We start from the raw sequence: 16,482 nt of genomic DNA on the forward strand, positions 1-16,482 counted from the left end.
TATACAGTATGTCCCCGAATTGTCTTTACAAAGAGGAAAAACTTTATTTATTATTAAATTAATTTTGAAAAAATTACATTGTTTATAAAAAAACTGTTGGTTCTAAAATGTTTTAATCATGTTTATACTTTTCCAAATTTCCATACCGTTTTTAGAGAAAAAGAAAAAAAATTAAAATATAGTTGAATTTTTTTCAGTCCTAAAAATTAAAACGCATTTCTACGGTAAATGAAAATTCTAGAGACTCTGACTTGAGTGAGGATGATTTATAATTACATCTTATGTATTTTAATTATTGTAAATACTTAACATTAATTTCGATTTTCTAAAGGCGTGACATTATTTTTGTAGGTATGTTATATATGGTTTGTAACCTGTTACATTCTAAGATTACATTCATGTAACATTCACTAATATGTACGATAATTGAGCGTACTCGTATAATCCAGTGTTACTGAAAATTCCAAATCCAAAACCCAAATTTCCAAATCTTAAAACCCTAATACCCGACATTGGTGACCGCACCAGTGTTGAACCTGCGGTCAGTACCTAAATATTATCTACATATATAAAATGCTAATGTTTATCTGTGTCGTCTCTACTGAAGTAACGACTTGCTCTAGAAAGTTGCCTTTTTTTACTAAAAGATAGCTAATTGGCTCTTCTAAAATCTATCGTTGCCGGATTTTTTGTTTTTCATTTCATACATAGTTTACATTTAGTACATAGTTATTATAGAATTAATAGCTTTGTTTGGGTTCTTGTTATTACCGATTCTGAACCGTCCTAGAACTGTGATGCGTATATGCGCAGAGGGAAATATGAAGACATTATTTCATTTGCGCATGCGATGCAGAGTTCTAGGACGGTTCAGAATCGGTAATAACAAGAACCCGAAAAAAGCTAATGCATTAATAATGTATGCCTAAAGGAAAAGAATATAAAATTAAAATTACAATATGAAGTTTAATATATTAATAAAAAAGATCAAGTTAATACGACTGCGATCATCAAATAAGGTTAAGATTTCATCAGTAACACTTATGAATATTTATATCCATTTTAGATAATGATTCTTGTTAATTTTAGAGGTAACCTCATTTAATTTAATATAAAAGTAAAAAAACTATTAACCTAAAATATAGACCTATTTTTTTAAGTGATGTTATTTTCTTCGGAAAAGATGTTTTTTGTGGGGTATATGAATTAAAACTGAATAAATTTATATTCATTGAAGAAATTTTTGTTTTATAGAATATTTATGAAAATTTAATTTATCACTGTATATTAAGAATTTTGAAATAGAAAACATAAATTAAAATGAATGTGATTTTAATAACAAATATTTATTAACAAATTAATGTAATAAAATTATCATTTTTAGTCTATTATATTTTTATAAATAATTTATAATCGAAATAGTTTTAAAAATTCGGTTATTTAAAAGAACAATTTAGAAATTCCATATATTATCATAGAATTGACTATTTGTTTATAAACACTGCCGTCGAAGTTAATTTATTAATAATGATCATTCATTAATAATAAATTATCATTGAATTATCTAAGTATGATTTATTTTTTTAATATTTTTCTGTTTTAAAATATGTACTTCTAAAGTTACTACATAATATCTTATATTTTATTTTATTTTTCGTATTTTCATTTTAAGTATTTTACTAGTAGAACTAAAGTTCCCATTTTACGCTAGGCGCTCAAACAAGGGTAACAGAAACAACATTCTGACCACAATTTACTGAAAAGGAGAGGTCATCAAGCAAGTCACACAATTTAAATATTTGGGATGCAAGGATGGTTAATCAATCGTGGGATCCAGATCAGGAGATCAAATGCAGGATCGAACAAGCAAGATCAACTTTTCTGAAACTTCGAAGGTTTCTGAAAGATAGGAACTTGAACTTCGGCCTTAGATACAGAGTGGTGAAGTGCTATGTCTGGTCCGTTTTGTTATATGGTGTGGAAGCATGGACACTGAAGGTATAGCAACAATAAACCGAATTTGAAACCTTCGAAATGTGGACCAATGCTAAGAGTGGCCTGGGTCGATCGTGTGAGGAATGGAGATATTCTCAGAAGAGCTGGTTTAGAAGAACGTGAACTCTTCGAAATCATCAAGAAGAGGAAAATAACCCATTTGGGACACGTGGAGAACGTTATCAATTTCAGCGTCTGATTCTCCAGGGTAAAATAGATGGGGGCAAAAGGGGAATAGGCCGAAGGAAGGTATCCTGACTGAGAAATATTCGTCATTGGACAGGACTTTCAAGCACTCCAAGTCGCTGCAATTAACAGAACCATCTGATGAGGAAGAAAAAGATGAACGCCTACGCAGGAATCTGCGCTGCATGCGGCACCTTAAGAAGAAGAAGCTCAAATGTAGTGTCGAGTCGGCCGATTATTTAGTTGCAGAATTGAAGACAAAATATATATTCAAATAGCTGCCCGATCGGCTTCATAAGAATATATTGTTTTCACTTTTACAGACTCACTATGCGCTGATGCGTCGATTTGATTCGTTGACGCGTCCATATTGAGCACGATGCGGTTCGTCGATGCGATTCAATCACAAAAACCGTTATTCTGCCGAACTGTCGCACCACCCATCACGTCGACACATTGGCGCATCGACGAACCGCATCAGCGCATAGTGAGTATGGGTCTTTAGTGGCATTTTGAACTGGTTTATTATATTACTTAACAGACATATTTACTTTATCGAAGCAATTCTTTCCGTATAATTTAATATCTGTCTGCTCAATATATCGAGCATGCCGCAATAAATATTCCCTCAAACAAATAACTTTTTATGTAACTATCAGTAGGAGCTTCTGTAAGCAATAAATCTTTGTCAATAACGAAATTAATGAACGAATCGATTGCAATTTTAACTTTTTTTCGCTGCAAGCACGAACAGTAGTCCAAGGTAAATACATTAACCACTCGTGTTTTAATGAAAATAAATAAATCGTTATAGGTTATGACGATACGTTTTCACGTCAACACACCTTTTTGATCGACTGGTTTAATAACAATAATATAAAAATTAATAACTGGATATCGATATTATTTCGAGCGTTCTTCCATCACTGACAGTCGTTGCTGGTAAATTATTGTATTTATACGCAATTCGTCAAAAAGTTGATATAATATTAGTTTTGTAAACCACATTTTTAGATTTAGTTGTATTTTTTATTCTTTGAAAATAATCAAAATTAATTAGGATTTTAATTTACTGTTTATTTTTATCCTGATTTTGTATTATAATTTAGGTATTCTTGAAATATACCTAAGATGTCCCAAATTTGAGAGTGGCCATAAAGATCTCAGAAACTAAAGATAAGAAATATTAAAGAGATTAAATTATGGCAAAGTTTTGTAATTTTATGTTCAATAAAATTACGATTTGAAAATTTAAAAATTCTGAATACTTCCCGATGCACCTATCATTAATTATTATTTAGATCGAATAAAAAAACGAAATAAGTACATATTTTAAAATTCTTTTTATTTTTTCTTGGCTTTATTTGTAGAGATTATGGTTTCCAAACCTGGATCCTGAAATCCCGGGATCCCGGTGTATGTTTATCGCCGAAATCCCGATATTAAATCCCGGGATCCAAAAAATTAAAAGCTGTTTAGCCGAAAGCACTTTAAGATTAAGAACTTTCTAAGATCATATTTTATTTTTACAAAGCAGGACGTCAATATCTAAAAATTATATTTCCGTGTTTGCTATATTTTATTTTTTTGCAACAAGAATTGTATTTTTTTACTTTCTAAATAACTTAGTTACTTTGTTTTGTCTATTTTCATAAAACTAATTATTAGGCTTGTTCTATGGATACAGCTAACTACACCTAACTCTTGCTAGGATATTCTATTAATTTTAATTGGATTTTTTTTAACATTGTGAATGATAGTAATCTCATAACTATAAAGCTTCATTCAGAACCTCAAAATTAGTGGAATAAATCAATGGTTTCAATAAGCGTAGAAGTTTGTTCCTCTAATATCAATGTAAGCATTCACGTTAAAATTAGTGGTAGTATTAATCTTCAATTAGTGGAAAAAATTAACAAACTTTTAACTTTTCCACTAATTATACTTCAAAAGTTGCGAGGAATGTCATTTTGGCCTTTGATTACCATCCGCCAAGAGAAAGTGTGGTTAGAAATCAAAAGTTTATTGTTTTATAAGCTAAATATTATGATTTCTCTATGGATACAACTGATTACCGCAAGCTCTTGCTAGGATATTCGATTAATTTTAATTGTTTGTTAAACATTGTGAATGATCGTAATCTAAAAAGTATAAATTGTAATTGAAACCACACTAATTTATTCCCCTAATAGCGAGGTTCTGAATGAAGCTTAAAGTATAATTGAAACCACTAATTTTTAGTGCCGATTTTTCATAATATAACCTCCTTTATATCTCTTATGGTTCCGAAATCCCAATGGTCACTTTCGAAATTGGTACACCCTATTTTTTTAGTTTATGAATGAGTGTCTTTGAGTTGAGAGACAAAAAAGAACTCATCACATAAATAAAATAGTATTGAAATCTGATCCTTAGAAATAACTTACTCCGTGATAACTAAAACTAAACTAGGATCATTTTGATCAAATGACACTAGTTGCATTTCAGAATTCTTCTTGACAGTGGCAGATGATGTCATTGTATTTCTTGTATCATCATCATCATCTATTTTCTATGAATATTTCTGCCCGATGAGAGTTTCAGTTGAAAGATTTCAGGACATTAAAAAATCTGTTAAATTGTGCAATAATTTTTACTAAATATCACCTTTTTGACGAATACATATTATGTTAAAAAAATGTTGTAATTTTTGTATTTCTTTATTTTAGATGCTTCACTTTTCCCAAAGTAGAGCCTGTAGAAAATAGTAAAGCAATTGAAACATAACCTACGACAAACTGAAACCAGAAAACGATACATTCCTTCAAAGACTTGAGTTATATTTTTACTAACGAATATATTTTACTGTGTGATTGTCTGGCGAAGTCACACTAGTAATCTAACAAAAACCTAAAAAAGCAAATTAATAGAAGTTTTAACGAAAACACTAATACCTCCTCGTATAAAGTAGTGTCAGTTATAATCTAGTGCGCGATTATTCGATGTGTACACAGTGATGTCGACGCAAAATTACTACAAGGAAAAGCTAGGATTCGATCCTAGGGAGTCCATTTACAACGACGGACCTCCGGAAAAGTACAGGAGGACCGAGGAGGTTCCTCATGGGTACGAAGAGAACCTTACCAAATTTAAAGGTACTATATGGGATTTATTTATTGAGGCTACTTCAGGTACGGTGGTGGGATGATTTAAGTTTTAAGCATGGCAACTACACTCACCGGAACTAAGAACAGGTATTTTAAAATTTTGATATATTTTAAAGTTTACTATATTTTCTTCTGAGGGCCAATATTGATGATTTTTAAGCAATATAAAGCTAAATTATTGGACTTTGTAATGTTTCTTCCTAAATTAAGAATAATAGTTCACATCTGTCAATTATATGAGGAAAAGATATTTCGGTGAAGTTTGAAACATCCTATGGAATATAAATAGCAAGAAATTGCTCGATAGTTTGTTTTTTGGTTCATTTCAAAAGCTATATTTTTGTTGGCTATATTCGCTTTTGAAGAAGACACTAAGATTTTACAAAAAATATCTCCAAAAAAAATAAAGCTATTGAGAAAAGATGCATCTAGATGATAAAATGATTTCAAATTTCTTGCTTTATTAACATATTCCACAGGGTGTTCCAAACTTAAACCTATATAACAACATTTTGTCTTCCCTAGTATAATTGACAGATGGGACCTTTCATTTTTAATTTCCAAAGAGATATTAAAAAGTCAAGTAATTTAACCACAAATTGCTTAAAAGATCATCAAAATTGATCAACTAGAATACAATATATAAAACTTTAAAATACATCAACATTTTAGGGTGTCCGTTTTTCGTGCCGGTGAGTGTATATCGTTGATGTTGTTTTGGAGCTGTCGCTGACGTCTAACGGCTTAATGCGTGGTTTGTATTTTTGGATCGTATGGATTAATATGGATGAATCAAGAGTTTTTTATAAGGATTTTTTTTAAATTATTAATTCTTTTGACGTTTCAAAATATTACATATTATATTTTTGCTTAAAATATACTTAACAGTCAGTTGTTTTGAAATCAGGGATAGATGTGAAGTGTTTAAATATTTTTAATTGCTATCCAAAATATGCCCTATTTTTCTGATTTAAACAAAACCACTTTCTTAATTATATTTTGCTGTTTATTAATTTTGTAACTTGGACTGAGTATTTTACGAAAAATGTTGCTTGTAATATTGATAGATTATAATTTCGGGAGACAAATCATTTTAGTTGACGATTCATCCATTTTAACCAATGCATACGGTCTATTTTTTGCTTATTAATATCGATTTAGTTGGAGGACTTTTTTTATCACTTTCATCAAAATATTTTTTATACACCCTATAGATGCAGATTTTATTATTTATGTTAAAAGTCAAGCTAATTATTCATCAGAGAATACAAAATTCATAGAGAATCAGAATCATGTCATATTATCATGATTCTGATTCTCTGTTGATGATATGAGGATTGTTATTGATACCCCATTAAGAATTTACAGGGGGGATTCATATCATATGGTTCCTTTTATTTGTTGTTTTCGGTGAATTTTGTCTTGGCGATAGTTTAAACTTTAAATTTAATTAAAAATGATATAAAGAACATTAATCCGTTGCTGTCGGAAATTTGACATTTAAAGACAATAATGGAAGAAAATGGATTTCTTCGCTGAATTTTGAAAAAGGTATTTTAAACTGTTGCGTTTCTTTTTGTTAATTTTACATAATTATAACAATTTCAGCTAGGCCATCAGCCATCTCATTACTCATTAGGTACACTCAGTCTCACTAGGTACTCTCAGATACATTGGACTGATACTGGAGAGCAACAGGTTGAATTTTAAGCCATATTTAGTCAATAACAAAGTAAAAACAAACGCCAAAATATTTTTCTAAATCAATTATTGATAAAAAAAAAAATCCCAAAAGTTATGAACTTTTTCTATGACACTGTATTGGTCTAGCGGGATAAAAGGCATTCAGTTTTCTGTGGTATATTTTTTTAATTATTGATATTAATAATAATAGATATACTATTTTTTAGGCTATAAATCTTAATAAATAAGCCTCAAGTAAAAATTTATTTTGGTATATTTAAAGTAAAAAAAATCTTATCCCGACAAATATGTTGGGTCATCCGTTGTGATATTTGGATGAAGAATTGAATAGGATGTTTTTAGGGAAGGTCTAACCCCTAACTTTTTTAGCTACCTGTTTTGTGATAATAAGATTATATAAAATGTCTTAACTACCTTTCTTTTGTGTTTCCAAGAGTTTAAATAATTGCTTTATATTTTCATACTATAAATTGTATTTATCCAGTCGCGTTACTGCAATTAGAAAAAAAAAACATTACAGAACCATACAAGGAACATTGCAAATTACCAGTGTTACACCCTTGTAACTTGTAAATAGTTCCTAAGTGTAATTAGGCGACCGAACTTTTTTGTCGTTTGGTAACAAGGGAATGATAAAAGCGGTACTTGACTTTTGCCATCTGCATAAGTCAATCCGCTAATCTAGTGGATACGGTTTGTTCATCTTTAGTCGTTTACTGAATTAAATTGAAGATAATTCTTTCGCTCTGGTTAATGTAAATAAAATTTAGTGTACGGTTGTCGAAATGTTGGATCAAAACTGTACAGGATTAGTGTTTTAAATATTATGTCTATGGCATTCGTTTGGTAACAAGGGAATGATAAAAAGCGGTACTTGACTTGCCATCTGCATAAGTCAATCCGCTAATCTAGTGGATACGGTTTGTTCATCTTTAGTCGTTTACTGAATTAAATTGAAGATAATTCTTTCGCTCTGGTTAATGTAAATAAAATTTAGTGTACGGTTGTCGAAATGTTGGATCAAAACTTTACAGGATTAGTGTTTTAAATATTATGTCTATGGCTCTTATTTCTTCACTTTGAATAAAAATATTAAGGGGGAGTAAAATGCTATCCATGTACTCATGCAAGGTAGACAAATCATTTTAGTTGTAGTCGAAGGGTCCTAGGGTGGGGATCTTTGACATTTCTGTTTGACGATTTATGTGACACATTTGAATTTGATTTGAAATTTGTGGATTTGTCAGTCTTTACTGAGCTTATTTTATGTCATTTATTATTTATTCTATTTCTGATAGTTGTTTAAAGGTAGAACATCTAGAACGAAATTGTACCAGAACTTAAATTAACAGGGACACTATTGCTATTTATCGAAAAAGACTGTAAAAGAAGTTAGATACGTCAATTTGACTTACCTGCTTCAGTAGCGTATCGGATGTTTGTGTTAATAAATAATTACTATAATTCTCTATTTTTCTAATAATCTATTTTTATTAGAATTGTATATTTTTCTAACAAATTTAATGACTACCAACATTTATTCACAACCTAAAATACAACAACAAATTGAGTCTACTCTACATTATATTTTTACACGTTTTGAATAAAATTAGAACGGCACTAATAAACCGGAATTTAAGTCGGCCATTTTAGGAGCCCGTCGCGGTCGATCTAAGATTTTTTATATGCTTTTCCCTTAATCTTTTTATTCAGTTTTTACCAATTTCAAATAAACGTTACTTACGATTGATAGCGAAACAACCGTACGTATTCATGTCCACTTCAGTGCAAAACATATTGTTGTCATCGTGATGTAATGGAAAACGTTAAAAACACATCGTTCCATTACTAATTACATGCACTTCTTGTGCATAGTAGGGTACCGGTGGCTTTTAAGAATTCATCGATTACGAACGTTTTGGACCCCATCATCTGTGTTTTTCGGGTTGACGACATCTGGATGAAGATTTTTAAGTGGCGGCGATGACAGAATTACGCTCGAAATACAGAGCAAGGGAATTAATATCTGGGATTATGGGGATTTGTTTCGTTTGGAAAGTTTTTTTTTTTTTCATTGCCCGAGGAATGCGGTTCTTGGTGTATTTTCCCAGACAGTCTTAAGAATACAGTTAATCATGTTGAGCTTTAAGATAATGCCTGATTTATCTTTTTATAACAAGCTTAATTCTTTATGCCAATCAAGTTTAGTAATACAGGATAAACCACTGTCCCAAAAATGCTTCATGTTCATACAGGGTACTTTATTTTAAATGACCAATTTACACTTTTCCTATATTTTCTATTTGGAGAAAAGAAAAAAAAATTCAATGTAATTTTACACGAGGATGCTGCATACACAGTGCGTTATGTTTCCCAAACTATAAGTTCTATAGGGTTCATTTGTTGAACATGGGCAGTTCATAGTAGTATATTTATAGTTTACAATAATCACCAAAGCTACCTCATAATATTGAAAAATAACATCAAAAAGAAATGATAATTGAAGAAAATCCAAATCGTTGGGGGCAAGTTTATTTCGCTCTTAAAAATTATCCAAGTCATATATCGACATGCACCAAAAAGCAAAATGCTTAGGAGACATGGCTCTGGCTGAAAAATAATGTTTTAGAACAATTTGCTCACGAAATTATTACACAGGGTGTTCTATAGTTATGTAATTATTGTGTAATTTTAATGTAATTTTACGCGAGGATGCCGATTTTCTCCCTGAATTTTTTTAAAACGTCAAATTTACTAGATACGACGTTATCCTGATTTTTTAATGGTAACCATTACATATTTCATTATAATCCGGTAGACAATTTTAGCTAATTTCAAAAATGTATAGTTTAGTGTACTTTGCATTTACCGTTTTCCATATACAGGGGGTTGAAAATTGAAATATCCTAGAATCATTTTAAACGGCTCACTCAATGTATGTCACGAAGTACATAATACTATGTCACTATGGTACTATTTCCCTATTTCCTATTAATAATAGTAATAGGATTGGCGCGAGGATCGACACCTCGGCATAAAATTTTCTGATTGATCCTTCCTGAAAAATCTTTGTCTTGTTACTTAAATTGATGTCCTTGTAAATTTTCTTGTTTGATAATTTCCCAGATAATTTCATTCAATTCTTATCCTTTTAAAAGTATATCTTAGCAATGATAACGCAAATTTTAAAAATATTTGGTTAGATATACAGGGTGATTTTAATGTATTTTACCGAGTTTTTTTAATAAAATTGTGTATATTTTTCTATTCAGTGGATTTATCTTTTGTTTTCAAAATTATCATAAAGTTGTCATAACCATTTTAGTTTCTATTGGTATTTTTATAACTTTGAATACACTCATCATAATAACATGTAACAAAATAAGGGTAATAAGTTCCAATTCGTTAGGCAAGAAAATCTTATTTAACAGAAAGGCGAAGCGATAATTACCAAACGAGAAAGCACTATGGGATTCTATTTGTTTAAATTTTTTCGAGTCATAACTGTAAAGTCGAAAATGAATTCTTTTGTATGAGAAAGTACGCCTCTATTAAGCAATTTGTTTAAAATAATTATTTAAATGCATTGGTATGTTTATATTTTGGTAAATAGTTTAAAATAATGTGAACTAAAACTATTATTAATGTTTATTTACTGTATTGAATACTTAGTTTGTTGTAATTGACTCTATGCATATTGGACAGGATAAAAGAAATTCTAAATATTTTATTCTTTTATATAAGAGGCATCTGAGCTTCTCATATTGTATATCATGGTTAAGCTCCATACTCACTGAGCGCTGATGATTACGTAGGGATGTGACGTGTATTTGTGAGCACTGTGAGCAGTCCACATGTTTATCAAATATATTGATATTTTAATACAAATTTTGTGACGGTGAATCAAATTATTTATTATTTTATTTATTTTAAGCGTATAAAACTGTTTGTTACACTTAAAAAACTATTTGTTACACGCAAAAAGACATTTTTTACGTATAAAAAACTATTTGTTACACGTAACTTGTTGATTACAAATGAAAAAATGTTCGTACGCATTTTTTAGCAGAGCTATAGTTTGAAAAGCATTTAGAATCATCAATTTCGCACATAAAGCGGGTGTACGGCTGTTAATGCTTTTTGAAAAAACTGTTGTTTACAAAGATGGTATACTTGCCAAGTACGCAAACATTGGTATACTTGCCAAGTACGCAGATATTGGTGTACTTGCCAGATACACGAGTCGTCTGAGTCTGGCTCTACTCAAGCCCCATACTCACTATTCGCTGTTTCGGTTCGTCAGTGCGGCGATTCGGCGGTATGTCCGAATCTGGGCGATTTTGGGCGAACAATCAATAGAAATATCACGAACAGAATGGACGAATTTCCAAATCAATCAACGAACCGAATCAGCGAATAGCTCGATGAATAGCGAGTATGGGGCTTCAGTGGTTTGCAATGACTTTAAACTTTGGCAATGATTTTACGAGTTGTACGAATGTTATTAATCGAAATGATAAAAAAATAAAAATCTTTTTAATTAATTTAACATTTCTGAATTTCAGATGAGAGAGACGCAGTACAAAAGAAGACGTTCACGAAATGGGTCAACAAACATCTGAAAAAGGTAAGGTTCAGTTTTTTATCGCTTGTTTTCGTTGAAATTTAATAATTAATTAAAAAATGATACAACAGAAGGTCAGTGCAAGAAGTGAATTGTCAAAACATTTCATTTTAAGTAATGGCATGCCCATGGGAGTTAAAACATCCTTTAAGACTCATAGTTTCTATGATACGTATAGTATTTTAAGTATGAGTAATGGCTTTAATAATAGAATAATTTAAGCTATAAACATTAGCTAGTCAAGCTAAATAAACAAATACAAACATAGTAGTTATTACGTAAAAGCTTTACAATATTTGCAGTGATTTTTTGATTGATTCTTTTATTTTGCCATTATACTGAGTTATATAACGTAGACTTTATTATATATGACTACGTCATACTTCACAGAAATAATAAACTCTATTTGATAATTATTACAGAGTTTACTTATCTTTTTGATATTTTTTTTACAATATACGTGAAAAACCATTGATAGAACTTGATTGATATATATAACAGATTATTATAAATGATATTTATAAATAGCCTACCAAGAAATATAGGTATGTATGTAATAGTGAAATACATATAGGGACTATATGGGACTAATAGGGACTATTTTTAGAAAAAAATAATAAGGTCGAAAAAAAAAACGGAGTCAAAGACGGCTGGGAATGACAATCGATAATAATTTTGGCGAGTTCAAGTTCAAGCCCTAGACTTCATTTACTTGGCCCATACTCTTCTGTATTTTTTAATGCGCTTAGTGTCAGTTGGCCTTAATAATATAAGAAGGCCGTAATTTATTTTTATATTGAGTCAAAATGGTTTATAAATGGTGTAGTTTAAAATTCGAGGAAAAATATTTTCTGATTTGTATCTGGAAACGTTCTATCTTTTTCTAATTTTTCTATAATTAATGTTAATTTTTGTATAGTTTTAGGTCAATTTTTAGTAAATGACTTCTAGAGATTGACCTCTAAATATAAATTATTATCATCAATTGTCATTTTCCAGCAGTCTTTGACGCCCATTTTTCGATCATACGGTATTTTTATTCATACATCGTTTTATATTTTCTAGTTCAATAAAATCTTCTAAATGCGACCTGATTCATGGACACCCTGTATTTTCGTATGCAGAGATACACTGATAACACTGTTTTCTATAAATTTTCACATAAATTCTAAAGGCCATAATTTAAATGTCAAATTTGTCTTTCCGACTGCAAAGCAGATTCTCGAAATTCTTGTAAAGTCGCCACAAACACTTCCCAATGCAATTTTGTTCTATAAATATTGTCACTGTCCCTCTGAATCGTGGACCAGAACAATGTCATGCTGATTATTTTCGGTGCAGCGGAACTGGGTCATAGGAATTAATCAATGGTTTTAGATTAAATAGCAGCATATAACGACAGTATATAATTTATTTTCAAGCATAATCCGTTATTTACTATTAGTCTCTATAAAAATGGTATTATAAAATTGGTATTATTAATATTTTTAGCAAAATCATGAATTTTATAAAACTTGTAAAAAACTTCGTCAATTAAAGGGAAAGATTTAGTGCATTAGATTATCGGGGTTTTAATATTGGTAATGGATTTAAGGTGGATATTGAGGGTTATTGCATGGTCTGCGCGACCTATTTTTGCAATAATTTATTGATTATATCTATGAGAAAATTACTAGGTTCTTAAAGTAATATGAACTATAAATATTGTATTTATGCTGTATACAGGGTGGTCCGAACTGTATTCCGGAAACTTCGGCAGCATATACTGCAGATAAAAATAAGTAAAAAAGTTCATATAAATGTATGTCCTGAAATGCTCTTGCCTTCGGAGATACAGGTGTAGAAGTTTTGCTTTTTATTTCGATTTTTTTCTTTATAATTTCTGAAGTAACGTCATATTGGATGAAAATTGGAAAGTTTTTGACATAAGAAATTTGATTTTGAAGTTAATATGTTTCCTACTTGTAGAGGGCGCCATCTGCATATTTTTTAACTGGTTTGAAAATTAATAACTTTTCGTCTGTACCTGTATAAAACAACTGAGTAAAAAAATATAGATTTGCAACTTTTTTTACGTAAAAAGGTCTCTTTTTAAAAATCGCTACGAGTAATGGTTCTCGAGATATTTGAATGAAATTATCATCCAAGTCATCATTGACATAATTAAACATGTTGATCACATAGTTATTAGACAGAAATCATAAATTTGAAATGTTTTTTTTGCCAAAAGTTCAACAGAAACTGTTTTATAATATTTTTTTCGCAGAAAAATGTTTGATTCATTTAAAAAAATAAAAATCTCAAATCTATTATTTTAGTCAAATAACTACCTACTCAACGTGTTTACTTTTTGCCAATAATGACATGTATTGATTGAACGGTTGCTCGTAGCGATTTTTACCAAGAGACGCGTTTTACGTGGAAGGTCTTGGAAATGTATATTTTTTTACTCGCTAGTTTTATACAGGTAAGGTAGAAAAGTTATTACTTTTCAAAGCAGTTTAAACACATGTAGGTGGCGCCCCCTACAAATAGGAGTAATACTGACATCAAAATCAAATTTCTCATGCCAAAAAACACCCAGACACCAATTTCCATCGAAATATTGATGTTACTTCATAAATTATTTGAAAAAAATCGAAATAGAAATGAAACTTCTACACCCTGTATGTCCGAAATAAAGCATTTTAGGACATACATTTATACGAACTTTTTTACTTATTTTTATGTGCAGAATATGCTGCCGAAGTTTCCGGAATACAGTTCGGACCACCCTGTATATTAGCTACGAGGGTTGTCTTTTCTTTTATATTTAGAAACAGATTAAGGTGCGTATTCATTATCCGAACGAACGAACGAACGAACGAACGAACGACCGAACGAACGAACGAACGAATGAAAGTGCGGTATATTTGGACGGGGACCGAACGCATGCGGCCGTTCGTTCGTTCGTTCTCTCGACCATCCGTTTCGAGTCGGTACATCAAAGGCGTTCGCCAACAAATGCCTCCGGTCTTCTCGTGCGGTCCCCGTCCATACCACTAGCGAACATTCGTTCGTTCGTTCGTTCGTGCGGATAATGAATACGCACCTTTATGCGCCTGCTAACATATATCAAATGTCAAAATTAACTGTCATTAAAAGCTATATCTAAACTGAAGTTTATAAGTTCACGAGTCAGTCGAAATATGGAATTAAGCCGAGAAAATTTTCGCGCAATAATTTTTTACAATTTTCGAAGACAGTTGTTTCAATAAAAATGCTTTGCCGAGCTGGTGGAAGAACAGAAAGCAATTAGAGTCAATTGGTGTTAAAACGTTACACCGCGGCACCGCACCGGTTTAACGCAGGAAACTAAAAAAATATATACAGTAGTATCAGTGGCAATGGATCCTGGATTTACTCTTATGAACCCGAAAATAAACGTTAATCGGCTGTTTGGGTGTACTGAGATGAACCAAAACCAATGAGAGTTATTCGTTCTGGAAGTGTTTCCACAAAGAGTTTCAAAAAACCAACCCTCAACGACGAATGATCCTCCACCAAAAAATGCAAGTTCCCACAGAGCTCGAAAAACAATTAAGTTTTGAGAGCAAGAAAACATTGAATATTGGACCATATTCCATACAGTCCCGAGCTTATGAAGTCTTAAGGAGTTTTTTACTTTTCCAAAAATTAAGAATGACCTGCGTGGACAAAGGTTCCAGTCCCCAGAAGATGCAGTCAGCACCTTCAAAAAGTCATCTAACTATTTTTTTTCCACCTCTATATGTAAAATATAAAAGACAACCCTCGTAGTGCACTAGTTGATATGGTAAAGGCAGAAAAACTATTAAAACTGCAGTGGGTCTAACAAGGTATTGCAAGCTCAGTAGACATTTAAAGCTACATACATACATAACACATTTAAAGCTATGCGCAGAATGTGTTAATGCAAATCTGCGGTTTTTTTGTATTAGGTAACGATAATCCATTTGCAAAGAGCTATAGAGAAGTTTTTAAAGAGAATACGATTGGAGAACCTAGTGTAACCTAGAACGCTGACTAAAATATACGACACACCTGATAAGCAAAGACAGAAAACTCTGCAGTGACTCTACTAACAGGGCATTGCAATAGGCATTTAAATCTAACGGGATTAACAGACGAATCCATAGTCTGTCAATCAGAAGAAAAAACGGCAAAACACATTCTGTCAGTGCGAGTCAATAATATGGCAAATATACAAATATTTTTATTAGGAGATGAAAAGCCATTAACAAAGAGATGCAAAGTTCATACTCCAACTTATTAGACTTTGTGGAAATAATACGACTGCTGAATGTAACCTAGAAATCAGAATAGGGTCACAATTGATTTGTAAATTTCAAGAAATCTAATCTAAACTATATCGCTAGTATATGACTTGGCGAATATTTAAGAAACCCCTTAGGTATCTTATCTTATGTATCTTAGAAAATTTGCTTGAATTTTTTTTGACATTTACTTACTATATTTAACCAATTACATATCTTAACGAAAATAATAAAGTGTTATTTATAGATCTACACTAAAATTGTAAATATTTGCCTATGTGTGAAGATTTCTAAGTCGAAATTAATATTTATGTAAGAAAGGTCATTCCTTTAGTTTCCGTTATGACATCAGAATTATTTGTATGTTGTGGTATTTTTTAAAATTCTAATACCTGTTTTATTACCAGCATAAATAAACATAAACGTGGAACTACATTCCAATCTTAGGACAATGTTTGTCAGTAAACAAATTTTCTGTCCTATTTGTTGCAGAAAGGTAATGTGTAAACAAAACATATCAAATTTTAACGTA

General features: G+C 31.0%; 1 long non-coding RNA gene across 2 annotated transcripts in view; it reads left to right on the plus strand.

Annotated features, from left to right (window-relative positions):
* Window positions 1-11,663, plus strand: part of LOC115874209 — a 59,941-nt gene extending 48,278 nt beyond the window's left edge. For both annotated transcript variants that reach the window (XR_004048796.1, XR_004048795.1), the window contains exons 2-3: window positions 4,890-5,315; window positions 11,597-11,663. This is a non-coding gene — a long non-coding RNA (uncharacterized LOC115874209). The remainder of the gene's footprint in view (window positions 1-4,889; window positions 5,316-11,596) is intronic.
* The last annotated feature ends 4,819 nt before the right edge of the window (window positions 11,664-16,482 follow it).

Source organism: Sitophilus oryzae, unplaced genomic scaffold (genome assembly GCF_002938485.1).
Source record: "Sitophilus oryzae breed Bouriz unplaced genomic scaffold, Soryzae_2.0 scaffold_1242_pilon_pilon, whole genome shotgun sequence".
Taxonomy (NCBI): Eukaryota; Metazoa; Arthropoda; class Insecta; order Coleoptera; family Curculionidae; genus Sitophilus; species Sitophilus oryzae.